Raw genomic sequence first — 24402 nt, forward strand, 5'->3', positions numbered from 1 at the left:
TTGAGTTTTAGATCTCTCTTAGATGGATATGCATGTAGGGATGGCTGAGAGGCAGTCTGAAAGAGGCTATTAGCAGTTGCCTGAGAAAGTGAGTGAAGAAAAGACACTGGCCAGTCACATTGAGGGCCAGCTTGCAAGCGTATGGAGCAAGGGAAGGAGGAGTGCTTTGGATGGCAAAAAGTTAAAGGTAGACACTGTTTCTGCCCGGTTTCGAACCGGGGACCTTTCGCGTGTGAGGCGAACATGATAACCACTACACTACAGAAACCAGACACTTCTTGCTTGTCCTGGAGCCCCGAAAGAGGAAAAGTAGAGCTTTTCATGAATATGATTAAGCCAGACAGGTAAAGACTCATGCATGCGTAAGTGGAGCCTGCGTGAAAAGGAAAGAAGACCAGAGAAAAAGCCATGTTTCTGCCCAGTTTCGAACTGGGGACCTTTCGCGTGTTAGGCGAACGTGATAACCACTACACTACAGAAACCACCTACACTTCTCAGGGTGTACCCACAAGCGGCTTATTTTACCCAAGCAAAGCTTGTTTTAACCACGTGCAGCTCATTTTAACCACACGCAGCTCATTTTAACCACACGCAACAACTAGGATCCACATCTGTCCTGATCAAGCTAACACGCTACTTTGGACTAACTCCAGCTCTTTTGCTTGGAGACAACTGGATCAAGAGGAGTAGGCAGACTAATGTGAGTTTTGTCAAGGTGCAGCTAGCATTGGAGGCCAAAAATCTTCTTTAGAAAGGAGGGGAATAGACCACTTTATGGAACAAAAAGCATCACTGTTTCTGCCCAGTTTCGAGCTGGGGACCTTTTGCGTGTAAAGCAAACGTGATAACCACTACACTACAGAAACCTCCAGTGGAAACTGATTGCAATTTTGCTACCAAGAAGAAAGCAGTGCTCGCATAGGAACATAGACAACTGGCATATTGGGAACTAATACTCAAAAGAACCTTCCACATGAGAAAGGGAGCAATAAAGTAGCTATGAGAGGTAACAACATCTAAAATGTTGGGCTTAGGTCAATAGAGTATGCTTGAGTAAAAAAAAAGGCATTCGGGAATAGAAAGGTGGGGAGGGGAAAGACAACCATGGCATGCAGCAAAATATCATAAGTCTTAACTACTGGGAAAGCCTGAACTTTGCAGATGATGCGACGGCAACCAAAGTGGCAGTACTTGGAGAAGGGCTGGATAGGAAGAAGACAAGGGAGGTTGGAGTCAAAGGCAAATTCCAGGCAATATAAACTTACAAAGCAGGTGGTAGGACAGTTCTACTTCTAGATAGTGCAGTATCTAGGGAGAAGGAAAAGAGACAAAGCTTGGTGTTTTGCAAGTTGAGTTTTAGATCTCTCTTAGATGGATATGCATGTAGGGATGGCTGAGAGGCAGTCTGAAAGAGGCTATTAGCAGTTGCCTGAGAAAGTGAGTGAAGAAAAGACACTGGCCAGTCACATTGAGGGCCAGCTTGCAAGCGTATGGAGCAAGGGAAGGAGGAGTGCTTTGGATGGCAAAAAGTTAAAGGTAGACACTGTTTCTGCCCGGTTTCGAACCGGGGACCTTTCGCGTGTGAGGCGAACGTGATAACCACTACACTACAGAAACCAGACACTTCTTGCTTGTCCTGGAGCCCCGAAAGAGGAAAAGTAGAGCTTTTCATGAATATGATTAAGCCAGACAGGTAAAGACTCATGCATGCGTAAGTGGAGCCTGCGTGAAAAGGAAAGAAGACCAGAGAAAAAGCCATGTTTCTGCCCAGTTTCGAACTGGGGACCTTTCGCGTGTTAGGCGAACGTGATAACCACTACACTACAGAAACCACCTACACTTCTCAGGGTGTACCCACAAGCGGCTCATTTTACCCAAGCAAAGCTTGTTTTAACCACGTGCAGCTCATTTTAACCACACGCAGCTCATTTTAACCACACACAACAACTAGGATCCACATCTGTCCTGATCAAGCTAACACGCTACTTTGGACTAACTCCAGCTCTTTTGCTTGGAGACAACTGGATCAAGAGGAGTAGGCAGACTAATGTGAGTTTTGTCAAGGTGCAGCTAGCATTGGAGGCCAAAAATCTTCTTTAGAAAGGAGGGGAATAGACCACTTTATGGAACAAAAAGCATCGCTGTTTCTGCCCAGTTTCGAGCTGGGGACCTTTTGCGTGGAAAGCAAACGTGATAACCACTACACTACAGAAACCTCCGGTGGAAACTGATTGCAATTTTGCTACCAAGAAGAAAGCAGTGCTCGCATAGGAACATAGACAACTGGCATATTGGGAACTAATACTCAAAAGAACCTTCCACATGAGAAAGGGAGCAATAAAGTAGCTATGAGAGGTAACAACATCTAAAATGTTGGGCTTAGGTCAATAGAGTATGCTTGAGTAAAAAAAAAGGCATTCGGGAATAGAAAGGTGGGGAGGGGAAAGACAACCATGGCATGCAGCAAAATATCATAAGTCTTAACTACTGGGAAAGCCTGAACTTTGCAGATGATGCGACGGCAACCAAAGTGGCAGTACTTGGAGAAGGGCTTGATAGGAAGAAGACAAGGGAGGTTGGAGTCAAAGGCAAATTCCAGGCAATATAAACTTACAAAGCAGGTGGTAGGACAGTTCTACTTCTAGATAGTGCAGTATCTAGGGAGAAGGAAAAGAGACAAAGCTTGGTGTTTTGCAAGTTGAGTTTTAGATCTCTCTTAGATGGATATGCATGTAGGGATGGCTGAGAGGCAGTCTGAAAGAGGCTATTAGCAGTTGCCTGAGAAAGTGAGTGAAGAAAAGACACTGGCCAGTCACATTGAGGGCCAGCTTGCAAGCGTATGGAGCAAGGGAAGGAGGAGTGCTTTGGATGGCAAAAAGTTAAAGGTAGACACTGTTACTGCCCGGTTTCGAACCGGGGACCTTTCGCGTGTGAGGCGAACATGATAACCACTACACTACAGAAACCAGACACTTCTTGCTTGTCCTGGAGCCCCGAAAGAGGAAAAGTAGAGCTTTTCATGAATATGATTAAGCCAGACAGGTAAAGACTCATGCATGCGTAAGTGGAGCCTGCGTGAAAAGGAAAGAAGACCAGAGAAAAAGCCATGTTTCTGCCCAGTTTCGAACTGGGGACCTTTCGCGTGTTAGGCGAACGTGATAACCACTACACTACAGAAACCACCTACACTTCTCAGGGTGTACCCACAAGCGGCTCATTTTACCCAAGCAAAGCTTGTTTTAACCACGTGCAGCTCATTTTAACCACACGCAGCTCATTTTAACCACACGCAACAACTAGGATCCACATCTGTCCTGATCAAGCTAACACGCTACTTTGGACTAACTCCAGCTCTTTTGCTTGGAGACAACTGGATCAAGAGGAGTAGGCAGACTAATGTGAGTTTTGTCAAGGTGCAGCTAGCATTGGAGGCCAAAAATCTTCTTTAGAAAGGAGGGGAATAGACCACTTTATGGAACAAAAAGCATCACTGTTTCTGCCCAGTTTCGAGCTGGGGACCTTTTGCGTGTAAAGCAAACGTGATAACCACTACACTACAGAAACCTCCAGTGGAAACTGATTGCAATTTTGCTACCAAGAAGAAAGCAGTGCTCGCATAGGAACATAGACAACTGGCATATTGGGAACTAATACTCAAAAGAACCTTCCACATGAGAAAGGGAGCAATAAAGTAGCTATGAGAGGTAACAACATCTAAAATGTTGGGCTTAGGTCAATAGAGTATGCTTGAGTAAAAAAAAAGGCATTCGGGAATAGAAAGGTGGGGAGGGGAAAGACAACCATGGCATGCAGCAAAATATCATAAGTCTTAACTACTGGGAAAGCCTGAACTTTGCAGATGATGCGACGGCAACCAAAGTGGCAGTACTTGGAGAAGGGCTGGATAGGAAGAAGACAAGGGAGGTTGGAGTCAAAGGCAAATTCCAGGCAATATAAACTTACAAAGCAGGTGGTAGGACAGTTCTACTTCTAGATAGTGCAGTATCTAGGGAGAAGGAAAAGAGACAAAGCTTGGTGTTTTGCAAGTTGAGTTTTAGATCTCTCTTAGATGGATATGCATGTAGGGATGGCTGAGAGGCAGTCTGAAAGAGGCTATTAGCAGTTGCCTGAGAAAGTGAGTGAAGAAAAGACACTGGCCAGTCACATTGAGGGCCAGCTTGCAAGCGTATGGAGCAAGGGAAGGAGGAGTGCTTTGGATGGCAAAAAGTTAAAGGTAGACACTGTTTCTGCCCGGTTTCGAACCGGGGACCTTTCGCGGGTGAGGCGAACGTGATAACCACTACACTACAGAAACCAGACACTTCTTGCTTGTCCTGGAGCCCCGAAAGAGGAAAAGTAGAGCTTTTCATTAATATGATTAAGCCAGACAGGTAAAGACTCATGCATGCGTAAGTGGAGCCTGCGTGAAAAGGAAAGAAGACCAGAGAAAAAGCCATGCTTCTGCCCAGTTTCGAACTGGGGACCTTTCGCGTGTTAGGCGAACGTGATAACCACTACACTACAGAAACCACCTACACTTCTTAGGGTGTACCCACAAGCGGCTCATTTTACCCAAGCAAAGCTTGTTTTAACCACGTGCAGCTCATTTTAACCACACGCAGCTCATTTTAACCACACGCAACAACTAGGATCCACATCTGTCCTGATCAAGCTAACACGCTACTTTGGACTAACTCCAGCTCTTTTGCTTGGAGACAACTGGATCAAGAGGAGTAGGCAGACTAATGTGAGTTTTGTCAAGGTGCAGCTAGCATTGGAGGCCAAAAATCTTCTTTAGAAAGGAGGGGAATAGACCACTTTATGGAACAAAAAGCATCGCTGTTTCTGCCCAGTTTCGAGCTGGGGACCTTTTGCGTGTAAAGCAAACGTGATAACCACTACACTACAGAAACCTCCGGTGGAAACTGATTGCAATTTTGCTACCAAGAAGAAAGCAGTGCTCGCATAGGAACATAGACAACTGGCATATTGGGAACTAATACTCAAAAGAACCTTCCACATGAGAAAGGGAGCAATAAAGTAGCTATGAGAGGTAACAACATCTAAAATGTTGGGCTTAGGTCAATAGAGTATGCTTGAGTAAAAAAAAAGGCATTCGGGAATAGAAAGGTGGGGAGGGGAAAGACAACCATGGCATGCAGCAAAATATCATAAGTCTTAACTACTGGGAAAGCCTGAACTTTGCAGATGATGCGACGGCAACCAAAGTGGCAGTACTTGGAGAAGGGCTGGATAGGAAGAAGACAAGGGAGGTTGGAGTCAAAGGCAAATTCCAGGCAATATAAACTTACAAAGCAGGTGGTAGGACAGTTCTACTTCTAGATAGTGCAGTATCTAGGGAGAAGGAAAAGAGACAAAGCTTGGTGTTTTGCAAGTTGAGTTTTAGATCTCTCTTAGATGGATATGCATGTAGGGATGGCTGAGAGGCAGTCTGAAAGAGGCTATTAGCAGTTGCCTGAGAAAGTGAGTGAAGAAAAGACACTGGCCAGTCACATTGAGGGCCAGCTTGCAAGCGTATGGAGCAAGGGAAGGAGGAGTGCTTTGGATGGCAAAAAGTTAAAGGTAGACACTGTTTCTGCCCGGTTTCGAACTGGGGACCTTTCGCGTGTGAGGCGAACGTGATAACCACTACACTACAGAAACCAGACACTTCTTGCTTGTCCTGGAGCCCCGAAAGAGGAAAAGTAGAGCTTTTCATGAATATGATTAAGCCAGACAGGTAAAGACTCATGCATGCGTAAGTGGAGCCTGCGTGAAAAGGAAAGAAGACCAGAGAAAAAGCCATGTTTCTGCCCAGTTTCGAACTGGGGACCTTTCGCGTGTTAGGCGAACGTGATAACCACTACACTACAGAAACCACCTACACTTCTCAGGGTGTACCCACAAGCGGCTCATTTTACCCAAGCAAAGCTTGTTTTAACCACGTGCAGCTCATTTTAACCACACGCAGCTCATTTTAACCACACGCAACAACTAGGATCCACATCTGTCCTGATCAAGCTAACACGCTACTTTGGACTAACTCCAGCTCTTTTGCTTGGAGACAACTGGATCAAGAGGAGTAGGCAGACTAATGTGAGTTTTGTCAAGGTGCAGCTAGCATTGGAGGCCAAAAATCTTCTTTAGAAAGGAGGGGAATAGACCACTTTATGGAACAAAAAGCATCGCTGTTTCTGCCCAGTTTCGAGCTGGGGACCTTTTGCGTGTAAAGCAAACGTGATAACCACTACACTACAGAAACCTCCGGTGGAAACTGATTGCAATTTTGCTACCAAGAAGAAAGCAGTGCTCGCATAGGAACATAGACAACTGGCATATTGGGAACTAATACTCAAAAGAACCTTCCACATGAGAATGGGAGCAATAAAGTAGCTATGAGAGGTAACAACATCTAAAATGTTGGGCTTAGGTCAATAGAGTATGCTTGAGTAAAAAAAAAGGCATTCGGGAATAGAAAGGTGGGGAGGGGAAAGACAACCATGGCATGCAGCAAAATATCATAAGTCTTAACTACTGGGAAAGCCTGAACTTTGCAGATGATGCGACGGCAACCAAAGTGGCAGTACTTGGAGAAGGGCTGGATAGGAAGAAGACAAGGGAGGTTGGAGTCAAAGGCAAATTCCAGGCAATCTAAACTTACAAAGCAGGTGGTAGGACAGTTCTACTTCTAGATAGTGCAGTATCTAGGGAGAAGGAAAAGAGACAAAGCTTGGTGTTTTGCAAGTTGAGTTTTAGATCTCTCTTAGATGGATATGCATGTAGGGATGGCTGAGAGGCAGTCTGAAAGAGGCTATTAGCAGTTGCCTGAGAAAGTGAGTGAAGAAAAGACACTGGCCAGTCGCATTGAGGGCCAGCTTGCAAGCGTATGGAGCAAGGGAAGGAGGAGTGCTTTGGATGGCAAAAAGTTAAAGGTAGACACTGTTTCTGCCCGGTTTCGAACCGGGGACCTTTCGCGTGTGAGGCAAACGTGATAACCACTACACTACAGAAACCAGACACTTCTTGCTTGTCCTGGAGCCCCGAAAGAGGAAAAGTAGAGCTTTTCATGAATATGATTAAGCCAGACAGGTAAAGACTCATGCATGCGTAAGTGGAGCCTGCGTGAAAAGGAAAGAAGACCAGAGAAAAAGCCATGTTTCTGCCCAGTTTCGAACTGGGGACCTTTCGCATGTTAGGCGAACGTGATAACCACTACACTACAGAAACCACCTACACTTCTCAGGGTGTACCCACAAGCGGCTCATTTTACCCAAGCAAAGCTTGTTTTAACCACGTGCAGCTCATTTTAACCACACGCAGCTCATTTTAACCACACGCAACAACTAGGATCCACATCTGTCCTGATCAAGCTAACACGCTACTTTGGACTAACTCCAGCTCTTTTGCTTGGAGACAACTGGATCAAGAGGAGTAGGCAGACTAATGTGAGTTTTGTCAAGGTGCAGCTAGCATTGGAGGCCAAAAATCTTCTTTAGAAAGGAGGGGAATAGACCACTTTATGGAACAAAAAGCATCGCTGTTTCTGCCCAGTTTCGAGCTGGGGACCTTTTGCGTGTAAAGCAAACGTGATAACCACTACACTACAGAAACCTCCGGTGGAAACTGATTGCAATTTTGCTACCAAGAAGAAAGCAGTGCTCACATAGGAACATAGACAACTGGCATATTGGGAACTAATACTCAAAAGAACCTTCCACATGAGAAAGGGAGCAATAAAGTAGCTATGAGAGGTAACAACATCTAAAATGTTGGGCTTAGGTCAATAGAGTATGCTTGAGTAAAAAAAAAGGCATTCGGGAATAGAAAGGTGGGGAGGGGAAAGACAACCATGGCATGCAGCAAAATATCATAAGTCTTAACTACTGGGAAAGCCTGAACTTTGCAGATGATGCGACGGCAACCAAAGTGGCAGTACTTGGAGAAGGGCTGGATAGGAAGAAGACAAGGGAGGTTGGAGTCAAAGGCAAATTCCAGGCAATCTAAACTTACAAAGCAGGTGGTAGGACAGTTCTACTTCTAGATAGTGCAGTATCTAGGGAGAAGGAAAAGAGACAAAGCTTGGTGTTTTGCAAGTTGAGTTTTAGATCTCTCTTAGATGGATATGCATGTAGGGATGGCTGAGAGGCAGTCTGAAAGAGGCTATTAGCAGTTGCCTGAGAAAGTGAGTGAAGAAAAGACACTGGCCAGTCGCATTGAGGGCCAGCTTGCAAGCGTATGGAGCAAGGGAAGGAGGAGTGCTTTGGATGGCAAAAAGTTAAAGGTAGACACTGTTTCTGCCCGGTTTCGAACCGGGGACCTTTCGCGTGTGAGGCGAACGTGATAACCACTACACTACAGAAACCAGACACTTCTTGCTTGTCCTGGAGCCCCGAAAGAGGAAAAGTAGAGCTTTTCATGAATATGATTAAGCCAGACAGGTAAAGACTCATGCATGCGTAAGTGGAGCCTGCGTGAAAAGGAAAGAAGACCAGAGAAAAAGCCATGTTTCTGCCCAGTTTCGAACTGGGGACCTTTCGCGTGTTAGGCGAACGTGATAACCACTACACTACAGAAACCACCTACACTTCTCAGGGTGTACCCACAAGCGGCTCATTTTACCCAAGCAAAGCTTGTTTTAACCACGTGCAGCTCATTTTAACCACACGCAGCTCATTTTAACCACACGCAACAACTAGGATCCACATCTGTCCTGATCAAGCTAACACGCTACTTTGGACTAACTCCAGCTCTTTTGCTTGGAGACAACTGGATCAAGAGGAGTAGGCAGACTAATGTGAGTTTTGTCAAGGTGCAGCTAGCATTGGAGGCCAAAAATCTTCTTTAGAAAGGAGGGGAATAGACCACTTTATGGAACAAAAAGCATCGCTGTTTCTGCCCAGTTTCGAGCTGGGGACCTTTTGCGTGTAAAGCAAACGTGATAACCACTACACTACAGAAACCTCCGGTGGAAACTGATTGCAATTTTGCTACCAAGAAGAAAGCAGTGCTCGCATAGGAACATAGACAACTGGCATATTGGGAACTAATACTCAAAAGAACCTTCCACATGAGAAAGGGAGCAATAAAGTAGCTATGAGAGGTAACAACATCTAAAATGTTGGGCTTAGGTCAATAGAGTATGCTTGAGTAAAAAAAAAGGCATTCGGGAATAGAAAGGTGGGGAGGGGAAAGACAACCATGGCATGCAGCAAAATATCATAAGTCTTAACTACTGGGAAAGCCTGAACTTTGCAGATGATGCGACGGCAACCAAAGTGGCAGTACTTGGAGAAGGGCTGGATAGGAAGAAGACAAGGGAGGTTGGAGTCAAAGGCAAATTCCAGGCAATCTAAACTTACAAAGCAGGTGGTAGGACAGTTCTACTTCTAGATAGTGCAGTATCTAGGGAGAAGGAAAAGAGACAAAGCTTGGTGTTTTGCAAGTTGAGTTTTAGATCTCTCTTAGATGGATATGCATGTAGGGATGGCTGAGAGGCAGTCTGAAAGAGGCTATTAGCAGTTGCCTGAGAAAGTGAGTGAAGAAAAGACACTGGCCAGTCGCATTGAGGGCCAGCTTGCAAGCGTATGGAGCAAGGGAAGGAGGAGTGCTTTGGATGGCAAAAAGTTAAAGGTAGACACTGTTTCTGCCCGGTTTCGAACCGGGGACCTTTCGCGTGTGAGGCAAACGTGATAACCACTACACTACAGAAACCAGACACTTCTTGCTTGTCCTGGAGCCCCGAAAGAGGAAAAGTAGAGCTTTTCATGAATATGATTAAGCCAGACAGGTAAAGACTCATGCATGCGTAAGTGGAGCCTGCGTGAAAAGGAAAGAAGACCAGAGAAAAAGCCATGTTTCTGCCCAGTTTCGAACTGGGGACCTTTCGCATGTTAGGCGAACGTGATAACCACTACACTACAGAAACCACCTACACTTCTCAGGGTGTACCCACAAGCGGCTCATTTTACCCAAGCAAAGCTTGTTTTAACCACGTGCAGCTCATTTTAACCACACGCAGCTCATTTTAACCACACGCAACAACTAGGATCCACATCTGTCCTGATCAAGCTAACACGCTACTTTGGACTAACTCCAGCTCTTTTGCTTGGAGACAACTGGATCAAGAGGAGTAGGCAGACTAATGTGAGTTTTGTCAAGGTGCAGCTAGCATTGGAGGCCAAAAATCTTCTTTAGAAAGGAGGGGAATAGACCACTTTATGGAACAAAAAGCATCGCTGTTTCTGCCCAGTTTCGAGCTGGGGACCTTTTGCGTGTAAAGCAAACGTGATAACCACTACACTACAGAAACCTCCGGTGGAAACTGATTGCAATTTTGCTACCAAGAAGAAAGCAGTGCTCGCATAGGAACATAGACAACTGGCATATTGGGAACTAATACTCAAAAGAACCTTCCACATGAGAAAGGGAGCAATAAAGTAGCTATGAGAGGTAACAACATCTAAAATGTTGGGCTTAGGTCAATAGAGTATGCTTGAGTAAAAAAAAAGGCATTCGGGAATAGAAAGGTGGGGAGGGGAAAGACAACCATGGCATGCAGCAAAATATCATAAGTCTTAACTACTGGGAAAGCCTGAACTTTGCAGATGATGCGACGGCAACCAAAGTGGCAGTACTTGGAGAAGGGCTGGATAGGAAGAAGACAAGGGAGGTTGGAGTCAAAGGCAAATTCCAGGCAATCTAAACTTACAAAGCAGGTGGTAGGACAGTTCTACTTCTAGATAGTGCAGTATCTAGGGAGAAGGAAAAGAGACAAAGCTTGGTGTTTTGCAAGTTGAGTTTTAGATCTCTCTTAGATGGATATGCATGTAGGGATGGCTGAGAGGCAGTCTGAAAGAGGCTATTAGCAGTTGCCTGAGAAAGTGAGTGAAGAAAAGACACTGGCCAGTCGCATTGAGGGCCAGCTTGCAAGCGTATGGAGCAAGGGAAGGAGGAGTGCTTTGGATGGCAAAAAGTTAAAGGTAGACACTGTTTCTGCCCGGTTTCGAACCGGGGACCTTTCGCGTGTGAGGCGAACGTGATAACCACTACACTACAGAAACCAGACACTTCTTGCTTGTCCTGGAGCCCCGAAAGAGGAAAAGTAGAGCTTTTCATGAATATGATTAAGCCAGACAGGTAAAGACTCATGCATGCGTAAGTGGAGCCTGCGTGAAAAGGAAAGAAGACCAGAGAAAAAGCCATGTTTCTGCCCAGTTTCGAACTGGGGACCTTTCGCGTGTTAGGCGAACGTGATAACCACTACACTACAGAAACCACCTACACTTCTCAGGGTGTACCCACAAGCGGCTCATTTTACCCAAGCAAAGCTTGTTTTAACCACGTGCAGCTCATTTTAACCACACGCAGCTCATTTTAACCACACGCAACAACTAGGATCCACATCTGTCCTGATCAAGCTAACACGCTACTTTGGACTAACTCCAGCTCTTTTGCTTGGAGACAACTGGATCAAGAGGAGTAGGCAGACTAATGTGAGTTTTGTCAAGGTGCAGCTAGCATTGGAGGCCAAAAATCTTCTTTAGAAAGGAGGGGAATAGACCACTTTATGGAACAAAAAGCATCGCTGTTTCTGCCCAGTTTCGAGCTGGGGACCTTTTGCGTGTAAAGCAAACGTGATAACCACTACACTACAGAAACCTCCGGTGGAAACTGATTGCAATTTTGCTACCAAGAAGAAAGCAGTGCTCGCATAGGAACATAGACAACTGGCATATTGGGAACTAATACTCAAAAGAACCTTCCACATGAGAAAGGGAGCAATAAAGTAGCTATGAGAGGTAACAACATCTAAAATGTTGGGCTTAGGTCAATAGAGTATGCTTGAGTAAAAAAAAAGGCATTCGGGAATAGAAAGGTGGGGAGGGGAAAGACAACCATGGCATGCAGCAAAATATCATAAGTCTTAACTACTGGGAAAGCCTGAACTTTGCAGATGATGCGACGGCAACCAAAGTGGCAGTACTTGGAGAAGGGCTGGATAGGAAGAAGACAAGGGAGGTTGGAGTCAAAGGCAAATTCCAGGCAATATAAACTTACAAAGCAGGTGGTAGGACAGTTCTACTTCTAGATAGTGCAGTATCTAGGGAGAAGGAAAAGAGACAAAGCTTGGTGTTTTGCAAGTTGAGTTTTAGATCTCTCTTAGATGGATATGCATGTAGGGATGGCTGAGAGGCAGTCTGAAAGAGGCTATTAGCAGTTGCCTGAGAAAGTGAGTGAAGAAAAGACACTGGCCAGTCACATTGAGGGCCAGCTTGCAAGCGTATGGAGCAAGGGAAGGAGGAGTGCTTTGGATGGCAAAAAGTTAAAGGTAGACACTGTTTCTGCCCGGTTTCGAACCGGGGACCTTTCGCGTGTGAGGCAAACGTGATAACCACTACACTACAGAAACCAGACACTTCTTGCTTGTCCTGGAGCCCCGAAAGAGGAAAAGTAGAGCTTTTCATGAATATGATTAAGCCAGACAGGTAAAGACTCATGCATGCGTAAGTGGAGCCTGCGTGAAAAGGAAAGAAGACCAGAGAAAAAGCCATGTTTCTGCCCAGTTTCGAACTGGGGACCTTTCGCGTGTTAGGCGAACGTGATAACCACTACACTACAGAAACCACCTACACTTCTTAGGGTGTACCCACAAGCGGCTCATTTTACCCAAGCAAAGCTTGTTTTAACCACGTGCAGCTCATTTTAACCACACGCAGCTCATTTTAACCACACGCAACAACTAGGATCCACATCTGTCCTGATCAAGCTAACACGCTACTTTGGACTAACTCCAGCTCTTTTGCTTGGAGACAACTGGATCAAGAGGAGTAGGCAGACTAATGTGAGTTTTGTCAAGGTGCAGCTAGCATTGGAGGCCAAAAATCTTCTTTAGAAAGGAGGGGAATAGACCACTTTATGGAACAAAAAGCATCGCTGTTTCTGCCCAGTTTCGAGCTGGGGACCTTTTGCGTGTAAAGCAAACGTGATAACCACTACACTACAGAAACCTCCGGTGGAAACTGATTGCAATTTTGCTACCAAGAAGAAAGCAGTGCTCGCATAGGAACATAGACAACTGGCATATTGGGAACTAATACTCAAAAGAACCTTCCACATGAGAAAGGGAGCAATAAAGTAGCTATGAGAGGTAACAACATCTAAAATGTTGGGCTTAGGTCAATAGAGTATGCTTGAGTAAAAAAAAAGGCATTCGGGAATAGAAAGGTGGGGAGGGGAAAGACAACCATGGCATGCAGCAAAATATCATAAGTCTTAACTACTGGGAAAGCCTGAACTTTGCAGATGATGCGACGGCAACCAAAGTGGCAGTACTTGGAGAAGGGCTGGATAGGAAGAAGACAAGGGAGGTTGGAGTCAAAGGCAAATTCCAGGCAATCTAAACTTACAAAGCAGGTGGTAGGACAGTTCTACTTCTAGATAGTGCAGTATCTAGGGAGAAGGAAAAGAGACAAAGCTTGGTGTTTTGCAAGTTGAGTTTTAGATCTCTCTTAGATGGATATGCATGTAGGGATGGCTGAGAGGCAGTCTGAAAGAGGCTATTAGCAGTTGCCTGAGAAAGTGAGTGAAGAAAAGACACTGGCCAGTCGCATTGAGGGCCAGCTTGCAAGCGTATGGAGCAAGGGAAGGAGGAGTGCTTTGGATGGCAAAAAGTTAAAGGTAGACACTGTTTCTGCCCGGTTTCGAACCGGGGACCTTTCGCGTGTGAGGCGAACGTGATAACCACTACACTACAGAAACCAGACACTTCTTGCTTGTCCTGGAGCCCCGAAAGAGGAAAAGTAGAGCTTTTCATGAATATGATTAAGCCAGACAGGTAAAGACTCATGCATGCGTAAGTGGAGCCTGCGTGAAAAGGAAAGAAGACCAGAGAAAAAGCCATGTTTCTGCCCAGTTGCGAACTGGGGACCTTTCGCGTGTTAGGCGAACGTGATAACCACTACACTACAGAAACCACCTACACTTCTCAGGGTGTACCCACAAGCGGCTCATTTTACCCAAGCAAAGCTTGTTTTAACCACGTGCAGCTCATTTTAACCACACGCAGCTCATTTTAACCACACGCAACAACTAGGATCCACATCTGTCCTGATCAAGCTAACACGCTACTTTGGACTAACTCCAGCTCTTTTGCTTGGAGACAACTGGATCAAGAGGAGTAGGCAGACTAATGTGAGTTTTGTCAAGGTGCAGCTAGCATTGGAGGCCAAAAATCTTCTTTAGAAAGGAGGGGAATAGACCACTTTATGGAACAAAAAGCATCGCTGTTTCTGCCCAGTTTCGAGCTGGGGACCTTTTGCGTGTAAAGCAAACGTGATAACCACTACACTACAGAAACCTCCGGTGGAAACTGATTGCAATTTTGCTACCAAGAAGAAAGCAGTGCTCGCATAGGAACATAGACAACTGGCATATTGGGAACTAATACTCAAAAGAACCTTCCACATGAGAAAGGGAGCAATAAAGTAGCTATGAGAGGTAACAACATCTAAAATGTTGGGCTTAGGTCAATAGAGTATGCTTGAGTAAAAAAAAAGGCATTCGGGAATAGAAAGGTGGGGAGGGGAAAGACAACCATGGCATGCAGCAAAATATCATAAGTCTTAACTACTGGGAAAGCCTGAACTTTGCAGATGATGCGACGGCAACCAAAGTGGCAGTACTTGGAGAAGGGCTGGATAGGAAGAAGACAAGGGAGGTTGGAGTCAAAGGCAAATTCCAGGCAATATAAACTTACAAAGCAGGTGGTAGGACAGTTCTACTTCTAGATAGTGCAGTATCTAGGGAGAAGGAAAAGAGACAAAGCTTGGTGTTTTGCAAGTTGAGTTTTAGATCTCTCTTAGATGGATATGCATGTAGGGATGGCTGAGAGGCAGTCTGAAAGAGGCTATTAGCAGTTGCCTGAGAAAGTGAGTGAAGAAAAGACACTTGCCAGTCACATTGAGGGCCAGCTTGCAAGCGTATGGAGCAAGGGAAGGAGGAGTGCTTTGGATGGCAAAAAGTTAAAGGTAGACACTGTTTCTGCCCAGTTTCGAACCGGGGACCTTTCGCGTGTGAGGCGAACGTGATAACCACTACACTACAGAAACCAGACACTTCTTGCTTGTCCTGGAGCCCCGAAAGAGGAAAAGTAGAGCTTTTCATGAATATGATTAAGCCAGACAGGTAAAGACTCATGCATGCGTAAGTGGAGCCTGCGTGAAAAGGAAAGAAGACCAGAGAAAAAGCCATGTTTCTGCCCAGTTTCGAACTGGGGACCTTTCGCGTGTTAGGCGAACGTGATAACCACTACACTACAGAAACCACCTACACTTCTCAGGGTGTACCCACAAGCGGCTCATTTTACCCAAGCAAAGCTTGTTTTAACCACGTGCAGCTCATTTTAACCACACGCAGCTCATTTTAACCACACGCAACAACTAGGATCCACATCTGTCCTGATCAAGCTAACACGCTACTTTGGACTAACTCCAGCTCTTTTGCTTGGAGACAACTGGATCAAGAGGAGTAGGCAGACTAATGTGAGTTTTGTCAAGGTGCAGCTAGCATTGGAGGCCAAAAATCTTCTTTAGAAAGGAGGGGAATAGACCACTTTATGGAACAAAAAGCATCGCTGTTTCTGCCCAGTTTCGAGCTGGGGACCTTTTGCGTGTAAAGCAAACGTGATAACCACTACACTACAGAAACCTCCGGTGGAAACTGATTGCAATTTTGCTACCAAGAAGAAAGCAGTGCTCGCATAGGAACATAGACAACTGGCATATTGGGAACTAATACTCAAAAGAACCTTCCACATGAGAAAGGGAGCAATAAAGTAGCTATGAGAGGTAACAACATCTAAAATGTTGGGCTTAGGTCAATAGAGTATGCTTGAGTAAAACAAAAGGCATTCGGGAATAGAAAGGTGGGGAGGGGAAAGACAACCATGGCATGCAGCAAAATATCATAAGTCTTAACTACTGGGAAAGCCTGAACTTTGCAGATGATGCGACGGCAACCAAAGTGGCAGTACTTGGAGAAGGGCTGGATAGGAAGAAGACAAGGGAGGTTGGAGTCAAAGGCAAATTCCAGGCAATATAAACTTACAAAGCAGGTGGTAGGACAGTTCTACTTCTACATAGTGCAGTATCTAGGGAGAAGGAAAAGAGACAAAGCTTGGTGTTTTGCAAGTTGAGTTTTAGATCTCTCTTAGATGGATATGCATGTAGGGATGGCTGAGAGGCAGTCTGAAAGAGGCTATTAGCAGTTGCCTGAGAAAGTGAGTGAAGAAAAGACACTGGCCAGTCACATTGAGGGCCAGCTTGCAAGCGTATGGAGCAAGGGAAGGAGGAGTGCTTTGGATGGCAAAAAGTTAAAGGTAGACACTGTTTCTGCCCGGTTTCGAACCGGGGACCTTTCACGTGTGAGGCGAACGTGATAACCACTACACTACAGAAACCAGACACTTCTTGCTTGTCCTGGAGCCCCGAAAGAGGAAAAGTAGAGCTTTTCATGAATATGATTAAGCCAGACAGGTAAAGACTCATGCATGCGTAAGTGGAGCCTGCGTGAAAAGGAAAGAAGACCAGAGAAAAAGCCATGTTTCTGCCCAGTTTCGAACTGGGGACCTTTCGCGGGTTAGGCGAACGTGATAACCACTACACTACAGAAACCACCTACACTTCTCAGGGTGTACCCACAAGCGGCTCATTTTACCCAAGCAAAGCTTGTTTTAACCACGTGCAGCTCATTTTAACCACACGCAGCTCATTTTAACCACACGCAACAACTAGGATCCACATCTGTCCTGATCAAGCTAACACGCTACTTTGGACTAACTCCAGCTCTTTTGCTTGGAGACAACTGGATCAAGAGGAGTAGGCAGACTAATGTGAGTTTTGTCAAGGTGCAGCTAGCATTGGAGGCCAAAAATCTTCTTTTGAAAGGAGGGGAATAGACCACTTTATGGAACAAAAAGCATCGCTGTTTCTGCCCAGTTTCGAGCTGGGGACCTTTTGCGTGTAAAGCAAACGTGATAACCACTACACTACAGAAACCTCCGGTGGAAACTGATTGCAATTTTGCTACCAAGAAGAAAGCAGTGCTCGCATAGGAACATAGACAACTGGCATATTGGGAACTAATACTCAAAAGAACCTTCCACATGAGAAAGGGAGCAATAAAGTAGCTATGAGAGGTAACAACATCTAAAATGTTGGGCTTAGGTCAATAGAGTATGCTTGAGTAAAAAAAAAGGCATTCGGGAATAGAAAGGTGGGGAGGGGAAAGACAACCATGGCATGCAGCAAAATATCATAAGTCTTAACTACTGGGAAAGCCTGAACTTTGCAGATGATGCGACGGCAACCAAAGTGGCAGTACTTGGAGAAGGGCTGGATAGGAAGAAGACAAGGGAGGTTGGAGTCAAAGGCAAATTCCAGGCAATATAAACTTACAAAGCAGGTGGTAGGACAGTTCTACTTCTAGATAGTGCAGTATCTAGGGAGAAGGAAAAGAGACAAAGCTTGGTGTTTTGCAAGTTGAGTTTTAGATCTCTCTTAGATGGATATGCATGTAGGGATGGCTGAGAGGCAGTCTGAAAGAGGCTATTAGCAGTTGCCTGAGAAAGTGAGTGAAGAAAAGACACTGGCCAGTCACATTGAGGGCCAGCTTGCAAGCGTATGGAGCAAGGGAAGGAGGAGTGCTTTGGATGGCAAAAAGTTAAAGGTAGACACTGTTTCTGCCCGGTTTCGAACCGGGGACCTTTCGCGTGTGAGGCGAATGTGATAACCACTACACTACAGAAACCAGACACTTCTTGCTTGTCCTGGAGCCCCGAAAGAGGAAAAGTAGAGCTTTTCATGAATATGATTAAGCCAGACAGGTAAAGACTCATGCATGCGTAAGTGGAGCCTGCGTGAAAAGGAAAGAAGACCAGAGAAAAAGCCATGTTTCTGCCCAGTTTCGAACTGGGGACCTTTCGCGTGTTAGGCGAACGTGATAACCACTACACTACAGAAACCACCTACACTTCTCAGGGTGTACCCACAAGCGGCTCATTTTACCCAAGCAAAGCTTGTTTTAACCACGTGCAGCTCATTTTAACCACACGCAGCTCATTTTAACCACACGCAACAACTAGGATCCACATCTGTCCTGATCAAGCTAACACGCTACTTTGGACTAACTCCAGCTCTTTTGCTTGGAGACAACTGGATCAAGAGGAGTAGGCAGACTAATGTGAGTTTTGTCAAGGTGCAGCTAGCATTGGAGGCCAAAAATCTTCTTTAGAAAGGAGGGGAATAGACCACTTTATGGAACAAAAAGCATCGCTGTTTCTGCCCAGTTTCGAGCTGGGGACCTTTTGCGTGTAAAGCAAACGTGATAACCACTACACTACAGAAACCTCCGGTGGAAACTGATTGCAATTTTGCTACCAAGAAGAAAGCAGTGCTCGCATAGGAACATAGACAACTGGCATATTGGGAACTAATACTCAAAAGAACCTTCCACATGAGAAAGGGAGCAATAAAGTAGCTATGAGAGGTAACAACATCTAAAATGTTGGGCTTAGGTCAATAGAGTATGCTTGAGTAAAAAAAAAGGCATTCGGGAATAGAAAGGTGGGGAGGGGAAAGACAACCATGGCATGCAGCAAAATATCATAAGTCTTAACTACTGGGAAAGCCTGAACTTTGCAGATGATGCGACGGCAACCAAAGTGGCAGTACTTGGAGAAGGGCTGGATAGGAAGAAGACAAGGGAGGTTGGAGTCAAAGGCAAATTCCAGGCAATATAAACTTACAAAGCAGGTGGTAGGACAGTTCTACTTCTAGATAGTGCAGTATCTAGGGAGAAGGAAAAGAGACAAAGCTTGGTGTTTTGCAAGTTGAGTTTTAGATCTCTCTTAGATGGATATGCATGTAGGGATGGCTGAGAGGCAGTCTGAAAGAGGCTATTAGCAGTTGCCTGAGAAAGTGAGTGAAGAAAATACACTGGCCAGTCACATTGAGGGCCAGCTTGCAAGCGTATGGAGCAAGGGAAGGAGGAGTGCTTTGGATGGCAAAAAGTTAAAGGTAGACACTGTTTCTGCCCGGTTTCAAACCGGGGACCTTTCGCGTGTGAGGCGAATGTGATAACCACTACACTACAGAAACCAGACACTTCTTGCTTGTCCTGGAGCCCCGAAAGAGGAAAAGTAGAGCTTTTCATGAATATGATTAAGCCAGACAGGTAAAGACTCATGCATGCGTAAGTGGAGCCTGCGTGAAAAGGAAAGAAGACCAGAGAAAAAGCCATGTTTCTGCCCAGTTTCGAACTGGGGACCTTTCGCGTGTTAGGCGAACGTGATAACCACTACACTACAGAAACCACCTACACTTCTCAGGGTGTACCCACAAGCGGCTCATTTTACCCAAGCAAAGCTTGTTTTAACCACGTGCAGCTCATTTTAACCACACGCAGCTCATTTTAACCACACGCAACAACTAGGATCCACATCTGTCCTGATCAAGCTAACACGCTACTTTGGACTAACTCCAGCTCTTTTGCTTGGAGACAACTGGATCAAGAGGAGTAGGCAGACTAATGTGAGTTTTGTCAAGGTGCAGCTAGCATTGGAGGCCAAAAATCTTCTTTAGAAAGGAGGGGAATAGACCACTTTATGGAACAAAAAGCATCGCTGTTTCTGCCCAGTTTCGAGCTGGGGACCTTTTGCGTGTAAAGCAAACGTGATAACCACTACACTACAGAAACCTCCGGTGGAAACTGATTGCAATTTTGCTACCAAGAAGAAAGCAGTGCTCGCATAGGAACATAGACAACTGGCATATTGGGAACTAATACTCAAAAGAACCTTCCACATGAGAAAGGGAGCAATAAAGTAGCTATGAGAGGTAACAACATCTAAAATGTTGGGCTTAGGTCAATAGAGTATGCTTGAGTAAAAAAAAAGGCATTCGGGAATAGAAAGGTGGGGAGGGGAAAGACAACCATGGCATGCAGCAAAATATCATAAGTCTTAACTACTGGGAAAGCCTGAACTTTGCAGATGATGCGACGGCAACCAAAGTGGCAGTACTTGGAGAAGGGCTGGATAGGAAGAAGACAAGGGAGGTTGGAGTCAAAGGCAAATTCCAGGCAATATAAACTTACAAAGCAGGTGGTAGGACAGTTCTACTTCTAGATAGTGCAGTATCTAGGGAGAAGGAAAAGAGACAAAGCTTGGTGTTTTGCAAGTTGAGTTTTAGATCTCTCTTAGATGGATATGCATGTAGGGATGGCTGAGAGGCAGTCTGAAAGAGGCTATTAGCAGTTGCCTGAGAAAGTGAGTGAAGAAAAGACACTGGCCAGTCACATTGAGGGCCAGCTTGCAAGCGTATGGAGCAAGGGAAGGAGGAGTGCTTTGGATGGCAAAAAGTTAAAGGTAGACACTGTTTCTGCCCGGTTTCGAACCGGGGACCTTTCGCGTGTGAGGCGAACGTGATAACCACTACACTACAGAAACCAGACACTTCTTGCTTGTCCTGGAGCCCCGAAAGAGGAAAAGTAGAGCTTTTCATGAATATGATTAAGCCAGATAGGTAAAGACTCATGCATGCGTAAGTGGAGCCTGCGTGAAAAGGAAAGAAGACCAGAGAAAAAGCCATGTTTCTGCCCAGTTTCGAACTGGGGACCTTTTGCGTGTTAGGCGAACGTGATAACCACTACACTACAGAAACCACCTACACTTCTCAGGGTGTACCCACAAGCGGCTCATTTTACCCAAGCAAAGCTTGTTTTAACCACGTGCAGCTCATTTTAACCACACGCAGCTCATTTTAACCACACGCAACAACTAGGATCCACATCTGTCCTGATCAAGCTAACACGCTACTTTGGACTAACTCCAGCTCTTTTGCTTGGAGACAACTGGATCAAGAGGAGTAGGCAGACTAATGTGAGTTTTGTCAAGGTGCAGCTAGCATTGGAGGCCAAAAATCTTCTTTAGAAAGGAGGGGAATAGACCACTTTATGGAACAAAAAGCATCGCTGTTTCTGCCCAGTTTCGAGCTGGGGACCTTTTGCGTGTAAAGCAAACGTGATAACCACTACACTACAGAAACCTCCGGTGGAAACTGATTGCAATTTTGCTACCAAGAAGAAAGCAGTGCTCGCATAGGAACATAGACAACTGGCATATTGGGAACTAATACTCAAAAGAACCTTCCACATGAGAAAGGGAGCAATAAAGTAGCTATGAGAGGTAACAACATCTAAAATGTTGGGCTTAGGTCAATAGAGTATGCTTGAGTAAAAAAAAAGGCATTCGGGAATAGAAAGGTGGGGAGGGGAAAGACAACCATGGCATGCAGCAAAATATCATAAGTCTTAACTACTGGGAAAGCCTGAACTTTGCAGATGATGCGACGGCAACCAAAGTGGCAGTACTTGGAGAAGGGCTGGATAGGAAGAAGACAAGGGAGGTTGGAGTCAAAGGCAAATTCCAGGCAATATAAACTTACAAAGCAGGTGGTAGGACAGTTCTACTTCTAGATAGTGCAGTATCTAGGGAGAAGGAAAAGAGACAAAGCTTGGTGTTTTGCAAGTTGAGTTTTAGATCTCTCTTAGATGGATATGCATGTAGGGATGGCTGAGAGGCAGTCTGAAAGAGGCTATTAGCAGTTGCCTGAGAAAGTGAGTGAAGAAAATACACTGGCCAGTCACATTGAGGGCCAGCTTGCAAGCGTATGGAGCAAGGGAAGGAGGAGTGCTTTGGATGGCAAAAAGTTAAAGGTAGACACTGTTTCTGCCCGGTTTCAAACCGGGGACCTTTCGCGTGTGAGGCGAATGTGATAACCACTACACTACAGAAACCAGACACTTCTTGCTTGTCCTGGAGCCCCGAAAGAGGAAAAGTAGAGCTTTTCATGAATATGATTAAGCCAGACAGGTAAAGACTCATGCATGCGTAAGTGGAGCCTGCGTGAAAAGGAAAGAAGACCAGAGAAAAAGCCATGTTTCTGCCCAGTTTCGAACTGGGGACCTTTCGCGTGTTAGGCGAACGTGATAACCACTACACTACAGAAACCACCTACACTTCTCAGGGTGTACCCACAAGCGGCTCATTTTACCCAAGCAAAGCTTGTTTTAACCACGTGCAGCTCATTTTAACCACACGCAGCTCATTTTAACCACACGCAACAACTAGGATCCACATCTGTCCTGATCAAGCTAACACGCTACTTTGGACTAACTCCAGCTCTTTTGCTTGGAGACAACTGGATCAAGAGGAGTAGGCAGACTAATGTGAGTTTTGTCAAGGTGCAGCTAGCATTGGAGGCCAAAAATCTTCTTTAGAAAGGAGGGGAATAGACCACTTTATGGAACAAAAAGCATCGCTGTTTCTGCCCAGTTTCGAGCTGGGGACCTTTTGCGTGTAAAGCAAACGTGATAACCACTACACTACAGAAACCTCCGGTGGAAACTGATTGCAATTTTGCTACCAAGAAGAAAGCAGTGCTCGCATAGGAACATAGACAACTGGCATATTGGGAACTAATACTCAAAAGAACCTTCCACATGAGAAAGGGAGCAATAAAGTAGCTATGAGAGGTAACAACATCTAAAATGTTGGGCTTAGGTCAATAGAGTATGCTTGAGTAAAAAAAAAGGCATTCGGGAATAGAAAGGTGGGGAGGGGAAAGACAACCATGGCATGCAGCAAAATATCATAAGTCTTAACTACTGGGAAAGCCTGAACTTTGCAGATGATGCGACGGCAACCAAAGTGGCAGTACTTGGAGAAGGGCTGGATAGGAAGAAGACAAGGGAGGTTGGAGTCAAAGGCAAATTCCAGGCAATATAAACTTACAAAGCAGGTGGTAGGACAGTTCTACTTCTACATAGTGCAGTATCTAGGGAGAAGGAAAAGAGACAAAGCTTGGTGTTTTGCAAGTTGAGTTTTAGATCTCTCTTAGATGGATATGCATGTAGGGATGGCTGAGAGGCAGTCTGAAAGAGGCTATTAGCAGTTGCCTGAGAAAGTGAGTGAAGAAAAGACACTGGCCAGTCACATTGAGGGCCAGCTTGCAAGCGTATGGAGCAAGGGAAGGAGGAGTGCTTTGGATGGCAAAAAGTTAAAGGTAGACACTGTTTCTGCCCGGTTTCGAACCGGGGACCTTTCGCGTGTGAGGCGAATGTGATAACCACTACACTACAGAAACCAGACACTTCTTGCTTGTCCTGGAGCCCCGAAAGAGGAAAAGTAGAGCTTTTCATGAATATGATTAAGCCAGACAGGTAAAGACTCATGCATGCGTAAGTGGAGCCTGCGTGAAAAGGAAAGAAGACCAGAGAAAAAGCCATGTTTCTGCCCAGTTTCGAACTGGGGACCTTTCGCGTGTTAGGCGAACGTGATAACCACTACACTACAGAAACCACCTACACTTCTCAGGGTGTACCCACAAGCGGCTCATTTTACCCAAGCAAAGCTTGTTTTAACCACGTGCAGCTCATTTTAACCACACGCAGCTCATTTTAACCACACGCAACAACTAGGATCCACATCTGTCCTGATCAAGCTAACACGCTACTTTGGACTAACTCCAGCTCTTTTGCTTGGAGACAACTGGATCAAGAGGAGTAGGCAGACTAATGTGAGTTTTGTCAAGGTGCAGCTAGCATTGGAGGCCAAAAATCTTCTTTTGAAAGGAGGGGAATAGACCACTTTATGGAACAAAAAGCATCGCTGTTTCTGCCCAGTTTCGAGCTGGGGACCTTTTGCGTGTAAAGCAAACGTGATAACCACTACACTACAGAAACCTCCGGTGGAAACTGATTGCAATTTTGCTACCAAGAAGAAAGCAGTGCTCGCATAGGAACATAGACAACTGGCATATTGGGAACTAATACTCAAAAGAACCTTCCACATGAGAAAGGGAGCAATAAAGTAGCTATGAGAGGTAACAACATCTAAAATGTTGGGCTTAGGTCAATAGAGTATGCTTGAGTAAAAAAAAAGGCATTCGGGAATAGAAAGGTGGGGAGGGGAAAGACAACCATGGCATGCAGCAAAATATCATAAGTCTTAACTACTGGGAAAGCCTGAACTTTGCAGATGATGCGACGGCAACCAAAGTGGCAGTACTTGGAGAAGGGCTGGATAGGAAGAAGACAAGGGAGGTTGGAGTCAAAGGCAAATTCCAGGCAATATAAACTTACAAAGCAGGTGGTAGGACAGTTCTACTTCTAGATAGTGCAGTATCTAGGGAGAAGGAAAAGAGACAAAGCTTGGTGTTTTGCAAGTTGAGTTTTAGATCTCTCTTAGATGGATATGCATGTAGGGATGGCTGAGAGGCAGTCTGAAAGAGGCTATTAGCAGTTGCCTGAGAAAGTGAGTGAAGAAAAGACACTGGCCAGTCACAT

General features: G+C 45.3%; 54 non-coding genes across 54 annotated transcripts; all 54 read right to left on the reverse strand.

The window, feature by feature from the left end:
- Positions 1-195: 195 nt before the first annotated feature.
- On the reverse strand, positions 196-268 carry TRNAV-CAC (transfer RNA valine (anticodon CAC)). Its single transcript has one exon. It is a non-coding gene; the product is annotated as a tRNA-Val (tRNA).
- Positions 269-409: 141 nt separating this feature from the next.
- TRNAV-AAC (transfer RNA valine (anticodon AAC)) lies at positions 410-482 on the reverse strand. Its single transcript has one exon. It is a non-coding gene; the product is annotated as a tRNA-Val (tRNA).
- Positions 483-793: 311 nt separating this feature from the next.
- Positions 794-866, reverse strand: TRNAV-UAC (transfer RNA valine (anticodon UAC)). Its single transcript has one exon. It is a non-coding gene; the product is annotated as a tRNA-Val (tRNA).
- Positions 867-1544: 678 nt separating this feature from the next.
- Positions 1545-1617, reverse strand: TRNAV-CAC (transfer RNA valine (anticodon CAC)). Its single transcript has one exon. It is a non-coding gene; the product is annotated as a tRNA-Val (tRNA).
- Positions 1618-1758: 141 nt separating this feature from the next.
- On the reverse strand, positions 1759-1831 carry TRNAV-AAC (transfer RNA valine (anticodon AAC)). Its single transcript has one exon. It is a non-coding gene; the product is annotated as a tRNA-Val (tRNA).
- Positions 1832-2142: 311 nt separating this feature from the next.
- TRNAG-UCC (transfer RNA glycine (anticodon UCC)) lies at positions 2143-2215 on the reverse strand. Its single transcript has one exon. It is a non-coding gene; the product is annotated as a tRNA-Gly (tRNA).
- Positions 2216-2893: 678 nt separating this feature from the next.
- On the reverse strand, positions 2894-2966 carry TRNAV-CAC (transfer RNA valine (anticodon CAC)). The gene has a single exon. It is a non-coding gene; the product is annotated as a tRNA-Val (tRNA).
- A 141-nt stretch (positions 2967-3107) lies between these two features.
- TRNAV-AAC (transfer RNA valine (anticodon AAC)) lies at positions 3108-3180 on the reverse strand. Its single transcript has one exon. It is a non-coding gene; the product is annotated as a tRNA-Val (tRNA).
- Positions 3181-3491: 311 nt separating this feature from the next.
- Positions 3492-3564, reverse strand: TRNAV-UAC (transfer RNA valine (anticodon UAC)). Its single transcript has one exon. It is a non-coding gene; the product is annotated as a tRNA-Val (tRNA).
- A 678-nt stretch (positions 3565-4242) lies between these two features.
- Positions 4243-4315, reverse strand: TRNAV-CAC (transfer RNA valine (anticodon CAC)). Its single transcript has one exon. It is a non-coding gene; the product is annotated as a tRNA-Val (tRNA).
- A 141-nt stretch (positions 4316-4456) lies between these two features.
- On the reverse strand, positions 4457-4529 carry TRNAV-AAC (transfer RNA valine (anticodon AAC)). The gene has a single exon. It is a non-coding gene; the product is annotated as a tRNA-Val (tRNA).
- A 311-nt stretch (positions 4530-4840) lies between these two features.
- On the reverse strand, positions 4841-4913 carry TRNAV-UAC (transfer RNA valine (anticodon UAC)). Its single transcript has one exon. It is a non-coding gene; the product is annotated as a tRNA-Val (tRNA).
- A 678-nt stretch (positions 4914-5591) lies between these two features.
- TRNAV-CAC (transfer RNA valine (anticodon CAC)) lies at positions 5592-5664 on the reverse strand. The gene has a single exon. It is a non-coding gene; the product is annotated as a tRNA-Val (tRNA).
- A 141-nt stretch (positions 5665-5805) lies between these two features.
- On the reverse strand, positions 5806-5878 carry TRNAV-AAC (transfer RNA valine (anticodon AAC)). Its single transcript has one exon. It is a non-coding gene; the product is annotated as a tRNA-Val (tRNA).
- A 311-nt stretch (positions 5879-6189) lies between these two features.
- TRNAV-UAC (transfer RNA valine (anticodon UAC)) lies at positions 6190-6262 on the reverse strand. Its single transcript has one exon. It is a non-coding gene; the product is annotated as a tRNA-Val (tRNA).
- Positions 6263-6940: 678 nt separating this feature from the next.
- TRNAV-CAC (transfer RNA valine (anticodon CAC)) lies at positions 6941-7013 on the reverse strand. The gene has a single exon. It is a non-coding gene; the product is annotated as a tRNA-Val (tRNA).
- A 141-nt stretch (positions 7014-7154) lies between these two features.
- On the reverse strand, positions 7155-7227 carry TRNAV-AAC (transfer RNA valine (anticodon AAC)). Its single transcript has one exon. It is a non-coding gene; the product is annotated as a tRNA-Val (tRNA).
- Positions 7228-7538: 311 nt separating this feature from the next.
- Positions 7539-7611, reverse strand: TRNAV-UAC (transfer RNA valine (anticodon UAC)). The gene has a single exon. It is a non-coding gene; the product is annotated as a tRNA-Val (tRNA).
- A 678-nt stretch (positions 7612-8289) lies between these two features.
- TRNAV-CAC (transfer RNA valine (anticodon CAC)) lies at positions 8290-8362 on the reverse strand. Its single transcript has one exon. It is a non-coding gene; the product is annotated as a tRNA-Val (tRNA).
- A 141-nt stretch (positions 8363-8503) lies between these two features.
- On the reverse strand, positions 8504-8576 carry TRNAV-AAC (transfer RNA valine (anticodon AAC)). Its single transcript has one exon. It is a non-coding gene; the product is annotated as a tRNA-Val (tRNA).
- Positions 8577-8887: 311 nt separating this feature from the next.
- On the reverse strand, positions 8888-8960 carry TRNAV-UAC (transfer RNA valine (anticodon UAC)). Its single transcript has one exon. It is a non-coding gene; the product is annotated as a tRNA-Val (tRNA).
- A 678-nt stretch (positions 8961-9638) lies between these two features.
- TRNAV-CAC (transfer RNA valine (anticodon CAC)) lies at positions 9639-9711 on the reverse strand. The gene has a single exon. It is a non-coding gene; the product is annotated as a tRNA-Val (tRNA).
- A 141-nt stretch (positions 9712-9852) lies between these two features.
- TRNAV-AAC (transfer RNA valine (anticodon AAC)) lies at positions 9853-9925 on the reverse strand. The gene has a single exon. It is a non-coding gene; the product is annotated as a tRNA-Val (tRNA).
- A 311-nt stretch (positions 9926-10236) lies between these two features.
- Positions 10237-10309, reverse strand: TRNAV-UAC (transfer RNA valine (anticodon UAC)). The gene has a single exon. It is a non-coding gene; the product is annotated as a tRNA-Val (tRNA).
- Positions 10310-10987: 678 nt separating this feature from the next.
- Positions 10988-11060, reverse strand: TRNAV-CAC (transfer RNA valine (anticodon CAC)). Its single transcript has one exon. It is a non-coding gene; the product is annotated as a tRNA-Val (tRNA).
- Positions 11061-11201: 141 nt separating this feature from the next.
- On the reverse strand, positions 11202-11274 carry TRNAV-AAC (transfer RNA valine (anticodon AAC)). Its single transcript has one exon. It is a non-coding gene; the product is annotated as a tRNA-Val (tRNA).
- Positions 11275-11585: 311 nt separating this feature from the next.
- On the reverse strand, positions 11586-11658 carry TRNAV-UAC (transfer RNA valine (anticodon UAC)). The gene has a single exon. It is a non-coding gene; the product is annotated as a tRNA-Val (tRNA).
- A 678-nt stretch (positions 11659-12336) lies between these two features.
- TRNAV-CAC (transfer RNA valine (anticodon CAC)) lies at positions 12337-12409 on the reverse strand. The gene has a single exon. It is a non-coding gene; the product is annotated as a tRNA-Val (tRNA).
- Positions 12410-12550: 141 nt separating this feature from the next.
- TRNAV-AAC (transfer RNA valine (anticodon AAC)) lies at positions 12551-12623 on the reverse strand. The gene has a single exon. It is a non-coding gene; the product is annotated as a tRNA-Val (tRNA).
- Positions 12624-12934: 311 nt separating this feature from the next.
- Positions 12935-13007, reverse strand: TRNAV-UAC (transfer RNA valine (anticodon UAC)). The gene has a single exon. It is a non-coding gene; the product is annotated as a tRNA-Val (tRNA).
- Positions 13008-13685: 678 nt separating this feature from the next.
- TRNAV-CAC (transfer RNA valine (anticodon CAC)) lies at positions 13686-13758 on the reverse strand. Its single transcript has one exon. It is a non-coding gene; the product is annotated as a tRNA-Val (tRNA).
- A 141-nt stretch (positions 13759-13899) lies between these two features.
- TRNAV-AAC (transfer RNA valine (anticodon AAC)) lies at positions 13900-13972 on the reverse strand. Its single transcript has one exon. It is a non-coding gene; the product is annotated as a tRNA-Val (tRNA).
- Positions 13973-14283: 311 nt separating this feature from the next.
- On the reverse strand, positions 14284-14356 carry TRNAV-UAC (transfer RNA valine (anticodon UAC)). Its single transcript has one exon. It is a non-coding gene; the product is annotated as a tRNA-Val (tRNA).
- Positions 14357-15034: 678 nt separating this feature from the next.
- TRNAV-CAC (transfer RNA valine (anticodon CAC)) lies at positions 15035-15107 on the reverse strand. The gene has a single exon. It is a non-coding gene; the product is annotated as a tRNA-Val (tRNA).
- A 141-nt stretch (positions 15108-15248) lies between these two features.
- On the reverse strand, positions 15249-15321 carry TRNAV-AAC (transfer RNA valine (anticodon AAC)). The gene has a single exon. It is a non-coding gene; the product is annotated as a tRNA-Val (tRNA).
- Positions 15322-15632: 311 nt separating this feature from the next.
- On the reverse strand, positions 15633-15705 carry TRNAV-UAC (transfer RNA valine (anticodon UAC)). The gene has a single exon. It is a non-coding gene; the product is annotated as a tRNA-Val (tRNA).
- A 678-nt stretch (positions 15706-16383) lies between these two features.
- Positions 16384-16456, reverse strand: TRNAV-CAC (transfer RNA valine (anticodon CAC)). Its single transcript has one exon. It is a non-coding gene; the product is annotated as a tRNA-Val (tRNA).
- Positions 16457-16597: 141 nt separating this feature from the next.
- Positions 16598-16670, reverse strand: TRNAV-AAC (transfer RNA valine (anticodon AAC)). Its single transcript has one exon. It is a non-coding gene; the product is annotated as a tRNA-Val (tRNA).
- A 311-nt stretch (positions 16671-16981) lies between these two features.
- Positions 16982-17054, reverse strand: TRNAV-UAC (transfer RNA valine (anticodon UAC)). Its single transcript has one exon. It is a non-coding gene; the product is annotated as a tRNA-Val (tRNA).
- Positions 17055-17732: 678 nt separating this feature from the next.
- TRNAV-CAC (transfer RNA valine (anticodon CAC)) lies at positions 17733-17805 on the reverse strand. Its single transcript has one exon. It is a non-coding gene; the product is annotated as a tRNA-Val (tRNA).
- A 141-nt stretch (positions 17806-17946) lies between these two features.
- TRNAV-AAC (transfer RNA valine (anticodon AAC)) lies at positions 17947-18019 on the reverse strand. Its single transcript has one exon. It is a non-coding gene; the product is annotated as a tRNA-Val (tRNA).
- A 311-nt stretch (positions 18020-18330) lies between these two features.
- TRNAV-UAC (transfer RNA valine (anticodon UAC)) lies at positions 18331-18403 on the reverse strand. The gene has a single exon. It is a non-coding gene; the product is annotated as a tRNA-Val (tRNA).
- A 678-nt stretch (positions 18404-19081) lies between these two features.
- On the reverse strand, positions 19082-19154 carry TRNAV-CAC (transfer RNA valine (anticodon CAC)). The gene has a single exon. It is a non-coding gene; the product is annotated as a tRNA-Val (tRNA).
- A 141-nt stretch (positions 19155-19295) lies between these two features.
- On the reverse strand, positions 19296-19368 carry TRNAV-AAC (transfer RNA valine (anticodon AAC)). Its single transcript has one exon. It is a non-coding gene; the product is annotated as a tRNA-Val (tRNA).
- Positions 19369-19679: 311 nt separating this feature from the next.
- TRNAV-UAC (transfer RNA valine (anticodon UAC)) lies at positions 19680-19752 on the reverse strand. Its single transcript has one exon. It is a non-coding gene; the product is annotated as a tRNA-Val (tRNA).
- Positions 19753-20430: 678 nt separating this feature from the next.
- TRNAV-CAC (transfer RNA valine (anticodon CAC)) lies at positions 20431-20503 on the reverse strand. The gene has a single exon. It is a non-coding gene; the product is annotated as a tRNA-Val (tRNA).
- A 141-nt stretch (positions 20504-20644) lies between these two features.
- On the reverse strand, positions 20645-20717 carry TRNAV-AAC (transfer RNA valine (anticodon AAC)). Its single transcript has one exon. It is a non-coding gene; the product is annotated as a tRNA-Val (tRNA).
- A 311-nt stretch (positions 20718-21028) lies between these two features.
- On the reverse strand, positions 21029-21101 carry TRNAV-UAC (transfer RNA valine (anticodon UAC)). The gene has a single exon. It is a non-coding gene; the product is annotated as a tRNA-Val (tRNA).
- A 678-nt stretch (positions 21102-21779) lies between these two features.
- On the reverse strand, positions 21780-21852 carry TRNAV-CAC (transfer RNA valine (anticodon CAC)). The gene has a single exon. It is a non-coding gene; the product is annotated as a tRNA-Val (tRNA).
- A 141-nt stretch (positions 21853-21993) lies between these two features.
- Positions 21994-22066, reverse strand: TRNAV-AAC (transfer RNA valine (anticodon AAC)). Its single transcript has one exon. It is a non-coding gene; the product is annotated as a tRNA-Val (tRNA).
- A 311-nt stretch (positions 22067-22377) lies between these two features.
- TRNAV-UAC (transfer RNA valine (anticodon UAC)) lies at positions 22378-22450 on the reverse strand. Its single transcript has one exon. It is a non-coding gene; the product is annotated as a tRNA-Val (tRNA).
- A 678-nt stretch (positions 22451-23128) lies between these two features.
- Positions 23129-23201, reverse strand: TRNAV-CAC (transfer RNA valine (anticodon CAC)). Its single transcript has one exon. It is a non-coding gene; the product is annotated as a tRNA-Val (tRNA).
- A 141-nt stretch (positions 23202-23342) lies between these two features.
- Positions 23343-23415, reverse strand: TRNAV-AAC (transfer RNA valine (anticodon AAC)). Its single transcript has one exon. It is a non-coding gene; the product is annotated as a tRNA-Val (tRNA).
- A 311-nt stretch (positions 23416-23726) lies between these two features.
- TRNAV-UAC (transfer RNA valine (anticodon UAC)) lies at positions 23727-23799 on the reverse strand. Its single transcript has one exon. It is a non-coding gene; the product is annotated as a tRNA-Val (tRNA).
- Positions 23800-24402: the final 603 nt, after the last annotated feature.

The sequence above is a fragment of the Hyperolius riggenbachi genome, chromosome 4, assembly GCF_040937935.1.
Source record: "Hyperolius riggenbachi isolate aHypRig1 chromosome 4, aHypRig1.pri, whole genome shotgun sequence".
NCBI lineage: Eukaryota > Metazoa > Chordata > Amphibia > Anura > Hyperoliidae > Hyperolius > Hyperolius riggenbachi.